The sequence below is a fragment of the Bufo gargarizans genome, chromosome 2 (genome assembly GCF_014858855.1).
Source record: "Bufo gargarizans isolate SCDJY-AF-19 chromosome 2, ASM1485885v1, whole genome shotgun sequence".
NCBI lineage: Eukaryota > Metazoa > Chordata > Amphibia > Anura > Bufonidae > Bufo > Bufo gargarizans.
The window spans coordinates 151,243,329-151,253,183 of NC_058081.1; positions in this window are offsets into that span (position 1 = coordinate 151,243,329).

Below are 9,855 nucleotides of genomic sequence, written 5' to 3' on the forward strand. Positions count from 1 at the left end.
AACACTGGACACACTGAAGATATAACCAGCTGCTGAGGGAACATCTGCAGGCTGCGTACAAACACTGGACACACTGAAGACATAACCAGCTGCTGAGGGAACATCTGCAGGCTGTGTACAAACACTGGACACACTGAAGACATAACCAGCTGCTGAGGGAACATCTGCAGGCTGTGTACAAACACTGGACACACTGAAGACATAACTAGCTGCTGAGGGAACATCTGCAGGCTGTGTACAAACACTGGACACACTGAAGATATAACCAGCTGCTGAGGGAACATCTGCAGGCTGTGTACAAACACTGGACACACTGAAGACATAACCAGCTGCTGAGGGAACATCTGCAGGCTGTGTACAAACACTGGACACATTGAAGACATAAACAGCTGCTGATGGAACATCTGCAGGCTGTGTACAAACACTGGGCACACTGAAGATATAACCAGCTGCTGAGGGAACATCTTCAGGCTGTGTACAAATACTGGACACACTGAAGACATAACCAGCTGCTGAGGGAACATCTGCAGGCTGTGTACAAACACTGGACACATTGAAGACATAACCAGCTGCTGATGGAACATCTGCAGGCTGTGTACAAACACTGGGCACACTGAAGATATAACCAGCTGCTGAAGGAACATCTGCAGGCTATGTACAAACACTGGACACACTGAAGACATAACCAGCTGCTGAGGGAACATCTGCTGCTGTGAAGAACAGAGGATGTGCAGCTAACAATATGCAAACTGTACGGGGGATAAACAATTATACGAACAGTCATTCATTTCCCATACAGTAGGCCCATGTAAATAGTGCTTTTACACAGGCCAATGCACTCTAAACGACTGACAATATAACAAGTTTAAAGGACCTTTACTTCGGCAGAAGTAAACTGAAAGAGGGATGAGCAAACATTAGAATAATCTTTAAGCTGGCCATACATGATCAATAGCCTTCAAAGGCTCGTTCAGCTCTCCCAGCTCCCTCCCGACACCCTCATACACATCCACGTTCAGATCGGCTCTTGGGAACAGAAGAGAAAGCTGCTGCCATATACATCTGGCGCCGGCTTATCTCCTGGGAGAACAAAAGGACATCATCTGTCAAGGGAGAGTCAGGAGCCCTGCCATTCTTGGGTGTGTCAGGCTTTTCTAAGGTGATCATACACATTAAATAGAAGTTGGTTGATGATTGAACAGCAGTTGAACAGACAAGCATCTGGTGAACTTTCCTTTCGCAGAAACGTCTATACACATTTTAGTCCATATTGTCCATTACAGTTGTTGAAATTGCCCATATACATTCAATGAAACCTGGAGATGGATAAAAGGTCTTTCTGGGAATGTTCTTTTTAAGAGAGATCTTTCGTTCACAAACAATCTTTCTTTGAATGAAAAATCTTTCATCCGACTATCTGTTGAAAATATTAAACATAGCTGACTTCTTTTCAAACAATAATGCTCAGTCATTGGAAACTGTTAAATTTCAACTGACGAACATTCATTTTGGTTGGAATTATCAGGTCAGGTGATTGCTGCCATGTTTATAACTGTTCATGCAGCCGATCATTGGCCTGTGTGAAAGGGCCCCTATTGTAGTTAGAATAGCGTTACCAGATAAATGATTTGTATCAGGCAGATTTGCATAGTAGGTGTCTGTTTTATCTCTTCATTAGGCTGAATGCACACTCCGCTGGACTACAGTAATACACTCGTGTGCCTTCGGCCTTATTCTGCATAAACAGGATCAAAAGGACAGAAAGAGCAAAACTGAAGGGACAGGAAAAAAATAAGAGAGAACACAATAGCAGTCTGAGTCAATAGACAAAGCAAATAGATAAGAAAGGATTGGGTAAAGGTACAAATATGCGAAGGTGACTCCTGTGAAAAGTTAATTCCCATATGAATGGTCTTTCAATGCCAAATACTTTCTTTCAGCAGATTCACTTTTAAAGGGAATGTGTCAACAGAAAATTATTTTTATGTTTAACATATTTTGTTCATGTTATTTTTGTTCCAACTTAGATTTTTATTAAGTTTTATAATGTACAGTACAGAAAATAAATTACAAACACAATGGTCCAGTACAATTGGACACATAAAAAAGGGCATAACTCAACAAGGGCTTTAAAAGGAGGAGAAAAAGCAATAATAGTCTCTCTACAGTCATACAGATATCTAATGTTTACAAGAGTCCCAAGCTGCCCAAACTTTCAAAAATGTACTGGTAGTACCACACAGAAGTGCTGCAGAATTTTCAAGGGAACGTAGCTCTAGTGTGGGACAGCTGGCACCCATCCTCCCCTTTGTTTGTGCTTATTGATTGTTTGGTGGGCAGGTTTTTGTTTTTCAGGTCACAGCTTGAGGATGGGTGATGTTTGTCACTGCAATCAAGGCGGCAGGAGGTCCTTGCAGTTCGTGGAATAACAGTTAGGCCTCATGCACACGGCCGTGTTGCGCGGCCGAGAGCGGACCGTGGAAACCCGGCCAGGATTCCTTCTGACAGCATGAGTGCACAACGTCATTGGTTGCTATGACGCCATGAGCTTCATGCAGCCGCTGCTGTACAGTAATACACTAGTATAGTGTATTATTGTACAGCAGCGGCTGCATGAAGCTCACGGCGTCATAGCAACTAATGACGTTTTGTGCTCACAGTGTATTACTGTACAGCAGTGGCTGCATGAAGCGCACGGCGTCGTAGCAACCAATGACGCCGTGCGCTCATGCTGTCAGCAGGAATCCCGGCCGGGTTTCCACGGTCCGCTCTCAGCCGCGGAACACGGCCGTGTGCATGAGGCCTAAATTAGATCCCCTCCTGTCCATTGTGTCTATGGCCCAAGGGGCTACCGTAAAGCAATTATCTTAAAGGGGTTTTTCCGGCATGTTAATATTGATGACCTATCCTTTGATTCACTGTAAATCCGAATTTCCTTGCAATTCGAGGTAACAAATCATTTTTTCCCTAAAATGGAGGCTAAACGTGTTACAAGTGAAAGTAAGAAGCCCAGGAACATGATATTACTCATAATGCTGTTCAGCCAGCCATTTAGCAGATAGCCATCCCCTGTGATGTCACAGCCCGATAAAAGCCTCATCCTGCATCGCCATTTCACTGTGAACTGAGCATAGGGAGAGACGTGGCAAGCGCTAGGCACAGTGTTTTAGAAAGCTTTTAATAGTAGAATATTGGATAGGGAGAGTGCACGGACAGTGTAGGGAGATTATTAGGAGAGTTTTTAGACACTGTAGCGAGAGCATACATAGACTTACTGTGCGTCAGACTCATTTTCAACAGGCGGTCCAATAACTAGGCAAGTTTATCTACTTCAACCGCTGGGCCATTTATACATAATGGGGTTTTGCCACTTCAGCAAATAGCATTTATTATGCAGAGACAGTTTCCATGGTTATGACCACCCTGCAGTCCAGCAGCATGGCTGTGCTTGTAGACTATATAAAATAGTACCAGCCTATGTGAGCTCCCACGGTCCTGGCATCATCATCATCATCATCATCGTGAATAAAAACTGAATGCAATGATGTGGTGGTGCCAACTTCTAATATTTTATTCAGAATAGAACATAAATCACGAAACAAAAGTTTAAACTGAGAAAATGTACAATTTTAAGGGAAAAATATGTTGAATCAGAATTTCATGGTGTCAACAAATCCCCAAAAAGTTTAGCAGGACACCATAAATAGATCTGCACCTGTTCTGTGGTTTTGACCCGCACCTGCTTTGGGCTGACAATAACTGATGAGAATAACTGACCAAATAAGTAAAGTGTGAACTGAGCCTAATAGTGACGCACAGTCATTCTACAGCTAACAGAAGGGATTCAAAGCATGTTACTGCCACAGCATGGATTAAAAGAATCATTTTTTTCTCCACTACTTTATTGGCACTGCATCCATATATTTTGTTCCACTAAATAGTAATTGGTACACAGCTCCTGCAGGGGAGGGCAGCACTTTTTTTTTCTTTACTGAAGGCTGCTGTATACTTTTCTTTTGTTTTAGCTAGGGGTAAGCTAGGACTGTTGGTGGCCTGCACGATGATGCATTTCCATGCATGGAATGTCGCATGTTATGCATGTTGCTGCAATGGACAGTGATGTACACCGAGATACATTCTCCCTAACGTTTAACTACGTGCCGGGATAGACCTGATTTAACGTGCTTCACAAATTAATTTGTATGTAACAAATCTAATTTCGTGGAGAAATTTGACGAAGTGGCAAAATCAAATTTTTGAAAGCTTCACTTATCTCTATTGATGACCTATCCTGAGGCTCGGTCATCAATATAAAAAATCACGAAAAAACCCTTTAATGTTCTTTAAATGCTATTAAGAACAGCTCTGGGAAGATGGAAGTCCCTATAATCAAGTTCAGAAAACAGAATAAAAAAATCTGTAATCAGAAAATAAAATCAGATTAGAAAAAAAGTATATGTGTCACTACCTGGTTTTAACTGGCAGATGCATTTTTTGGTGCTGCATTCCCTTAAATTGGTGACACATTTCTTTTAAGTAATTACTGTTATCGTAGCACATTCAGGACTTATGTTGGGTTTACATGGCCTGATGTTTGGGCTCATTATCAGGTTCCTATGAACGCTCGTTCCTAATACCTGCCTGTCTTAAGATGCTGCTGATCACCTGATGAACGAGTGAAACACTCAGTCATTGGGTGAAACAATTGTTAATGCAGACAGATAAATTATCGTTTCTGGGCATCAGAACGTGCTGTCTCAACTGCACATTGATTCCCAGAAACAATGCGATTAAGCTACTAGAAATAAAATTGGCGGCCATATACTTAGTTAAATAAGAAACATTATCCTCAAGGCTGATCACCCTTAACCTATCTAAAAATCATTTAATCTAGGACACAACACAGGGGTAAAGGTGCATTCACCTTTAGAGGACAGTTAAAAGTAATGCTCAGTTGTCAGGCAGATTATTGAGAAAGAAGGTTTCGTACAAATGCTTGTTCATCAGGTGCCATTTAGAGGTGCTGCGGATCACCTGATAAATGAGCGAAACTAGAGATGAGTGAAGTATTGAAAAATTTGATTTGGCTGATTCGCCGAAGTTCACCACAAAATTCGATTTGTTCCGAATTAATTTGTCAAGAATCTCTATAAATCAGGTAATCTGCCTAATCATATTCTTCCGACTTGTTGGCCCAATCTCAGTGTCAAGGCTTGGAACTTAACACTTTCCCAGACTCCAATAGTAAATTTACGTAGGTGGCCGGGCCGCCAGGTGTCTGCTGTTTTGAAGAGCAGACACTCGGCACTAATGTCCACAATCGGCGGTAGTGTCGGTTGTGGAATTTTAACCCTTTAGATGCTGTGGTCATCCGAATGTGCCCCAGCTCCCCCCGATGGGGATCGGGGGAGCAGGAGCGTGTATTCAGGAGCCTCTGTACTCCTGTATGATGGTACCAGAGATGGTACACAGCATTTAGGCAGGAAAAACTTCCTCAGAGCAATAATAATCCCATGTGGATCCCTCCATAAGGTCCGGGATCCCTCCCTACTATGAACCTAATGGTATTTTGCTTTGAAAATTATTAGGGTTAAAATCAGATGCCGAACACAGTGGGTGGATCAAACACGGCTGCTGATTTATTGCAGCAATGCAGTCCCTAGCGCATGAGAACTTACCACATATCTCTCTATGCTCAGCTCACAGGTCAATGGTGGAGACTGAGTGGGATGAGTGTTTTATAGGGCTTTAACTTTTGGATAACCTTTACCACTAAGGAGATATTCACATGACTGTGTCTGTTTTGCTGACCACACATTGCAGATCTGCAAAACACTGATACCGATCTAACACATCCCACATTTTTTCCCTTCTGTAGGTCCCGCACTATGTAACAAATGCTTATTCTTGTCCAGGAAACTAATAACAATAGGACATTTTTTTGGGGGGGGGGGCAGCAGAACAGATGTACCGATGCAGACAGCACATTGCAAAAAAATGTGGATCGAATGTGGATCGAAAATACTACTGGGGTCTTTCACACGAGCGGATGCCGTGCGGGTAATCTGCTGCATGAAAGAGTGCCAAGCCCCGCTCTGGACAGCAGAGACACTGAGCATTAACATGATTGATAATGCTCTGTGCCTCTCTGTGATCTTTTTACTACAAAATCACGGTGACAACTTTATCTCACTGAGATTTTGTAGTAAAAAGGTCACAGAGAGGCACAGAGCATTATCAATCATGTTAATGCTCTGTGTCTCTGCTGTGCAGAGAAGGGCTTGGCTGTCATTCACGCTGTGGATTACCTGCACGGCATCCGCCCGTGTGAAAGAGCCCTCAGACAGCCTTCAGCCAGTAATTTGCACCATAATCATGTATTCTGCAGAATGCACCAACCAGATGTGGCATGAGGGGTTGGCAACCTTTGGGTGGGTTTTTGGATACAGCCTCCCCACCCTTACCAGACTTGCAAAGGGAAGCATACTTACCTGCTCCTTCACTCCCGTCCTCGGCTGCCTTGCTCCAGTCCCCCGCTGCCAAGATCCGATTTGAGATCACTGGAGCCAGTGGCATGGCTAGGGTGTTTGGCACCTGGGGCGGGTCCTTTCTCTGGCACCTCCATCCCCCAATACTTGACTTCACATACCTCTTACATCCAGACACATCTCCTATCATCTAGACCTTCTCTTTCCTCTTCACCTCCGTTAGACTGCAATGACAAATTCTTTCAGCCGCATCTCATCTCTACAGAGTTTGTAACACAGACATGTTAGATTTCTCAGTTTTTCCATCAACCTCCCTATCCTGGTGTCCCCACAGTATCATCCTGCTGCCACCCCCAATACTGTGCCCGTTGTGCCCCCCAATGCCCCAGGCACTATACTGCTGAAAAAATAGTGACCCCAGTAGACATAATTGGGGTCATTTATCAAACTGGTGTAAAGTAGACCTGGATTTCCAAAAGAGCTGTCAAAAATGAAAGGTGCAATCTGATTGGCTGCTATGGGCAACTAAGCCAGTTCTACTTTACACCAGTTTGATAAATGACCCCAAATGTCCCTATAGTGTCCACAGCAGCTATAATGTCCCCTAGAGTGCCCCCAGTAATAATAACACCCTATATTGTGCTCCAGGTAATAATCCCTGTATAGGGTCCACAGAAATTATAGAATTTCCCCTACAGTGCCTCCCCAATAGCAACGCCCCCCCCCACGCTGCCCCCATATAGTAATTTCCCCCACACTGCCCCCACATAGTAATTTCCCCCACACAGTAATTTCCCCCACACTGCCCCATATAGTAATTTCCCCCACACTGCCCAATACAGTAATTTCCCACACACAGTTATTTCCCCCTCACTGCCCTTATATAGTAATTACCCCCTCACTGCCCCATATAGTAATTTTCCCCACACTGCCCCATATAGTAATTTCCCCCACACTGCCCCATATAGTAATTTCCCCCACACTGCCCCATAGAGTAATTTCCCCACACTACCCCCATATAGTAATTTCCCCACACTACCCCCATATAGTAATTTCCCCCTCACTGCCCCCATATAGTAATTTCCCCCACACTACCCCATACAGTAATTTCCCCCACACTCCCCCCATACAGTAATTTCCCCCACACTGCCCCCATACAGTAATTTCCCCCACACTGCCCCATACAGTAATTTCCCCCACACTGCCCCCATACAGTAATTTCCCCCACACTGCCCCATACAGTAGTTTCCACCACACTGCCCCAACACAGTAATTTCCCCCACACTGCCCCATATAGTAAATTGCCAGACACTGCCCCCATACAGTAGCTTCCCCCACACTGCCCCATACAGTAGTTTCCCTCCCACTGCCTCCCAACAGTAATTTTCCCCACACTGCCCCCATACAGTAGTTTCCCCCACCCTGCCCCCCACAGTAATTTCCCCCACACTCCCCCCCCACAGTAATTTCCCCTACACTGCCACATACAGTAGTTTCCCTCACACTGCCCACCCACAGTAATTTCCCACACACTGCCCCATACAGTAGTTTCCCACACACTGCCCCTCCACAGTAATTTCCCCCACACTGCACCCACACAGTAGTGTCCCTCACACTGTCCCCACACAGTAATTTCCCCCACACTGCCCCCACACAGTAGTGCCCCCCACACAGTAATTTCCCCCAAACTCCCCCCATACAGTAGTGTCCCCTACACTGCCCCATCTAGTAATTTGCCCCACACAGTAGTTTCCCCCACATTGCGCTATATAGTAATTTGCCCCCTACATAGTTATCCCTCCCATAATAATTTGCCCCCACACAGTATGCCACCATAATATTTCCCCCCCACATGTCCTCCTGTGTCCCCCAAAGTTGGCACATAAAAAATAAAAATAAATAAATAAATAAAAGCTAAATACTCATCTATGTCCAGGCGCTTGCTCGCAGAGGAAGGCACGCACACTTCACTGTGCTGCTGAGTCCCGGCACAGGTGTTCGTGATGACGTCATTGCGCACGCCTGCGCCGGGATTTCAGTACCGCATAGGCCTCATGCCTCCTAGGCCTGAAGCCTATGGCGGTGATCGGCGGCGGAGCAGGCAGGGAACTATGCGCTCCTGTGCCCCGCCGCAGTATGTGGGCATCAGCACTCCAGCAATGAGCCTTTCCATCTGTATTGATGGAAGGCTCATTGCTTCTGGGCCTGGCACCCCTGAGAGAGCCGGCGACCGGGGGCATGAAGTTTAAACATGGGGACTGGAAGCAGGGACAGACTGGTCCTTGAAATTTTTTTAAAGTGGCCCAGGTCCAAATTGACAGAAGGCAGGGCCAACACAAGTAGGCGGGGCCAGCATGACCATATTGCTGGACATAATAACACCCCAGTAGAGCCAAATACCACAGTGCAGCACAATATACTGCCCCAGCAGAACTGAATACCACATTGCATCACAAAATAATGCTCCAGTAGTACAAAATACCTCCCCAGTAGCTGCTCCTCTGTGGTGGCCAGTGCCAGCTGCCACGTTCTTCCCTCCTACTCCAGTTGCCTTTAGCTATGCCCCTGATAATCACCATGAAACCGAAGCCTTCAAAAGTTAGATTGTTTTCTGTAACCATTGTGTTGATGACATACTGCTTTCATTCATTATCTACAGCGTATCTTAGTCTATAAATTTGCGAGGAAGCGTTCAGGCATGTAGTAACTGGCTGTCGTCCCAGTGCCAGCACTTTATTCCTGGACAGTATATGGCTTATTTTCATTGGCAGCCACTCAGGATAGTATATACAGCATTAGAGTTATACTGGCACAGAGTCAAGGTAGAAGTGTGATCAAATTAAATGGCTGACCCTCAGAGTGCATTGTCCTTAAATGTCCCTGGGATCTTACTAACCTTCCTGGGTTTTATCTCTGTCTCTCTATTGACAAGGTAACACTAAATAAATATTACATCAGTTTGGATTTATTTCATTGATGCAAAATGTAGAAGATTTATAGCTTGTTCTACACAGAAGTGGAAGTGGAGCTATCAGTGGCATGAACTAGAAATGACCGGGCCCAACAGCAAATTTTTGAATGGGCTCCTTGCAGGATGACAGGCCGAACTGGATGGACAAATGTATTTTTTCGGCCTTATGTACTATGTTACTATGTATATAATGTCCTTTTAAAATACTGTTGACGGGGTCCTTGCAATAAAATCTTTTAGTAGTCCTCTTCTTGGGTGGGCTCCTATAGACTTCGGGCCCCAAAGCAGCAATTTCCCCTGCTTCTCGTATAGCTACACCCCTGGTAGCTATATTCATTACATATTAGGGTAATTTCATAATATCTGAATTATTTTTACATTTGATTCTAGAAAAAA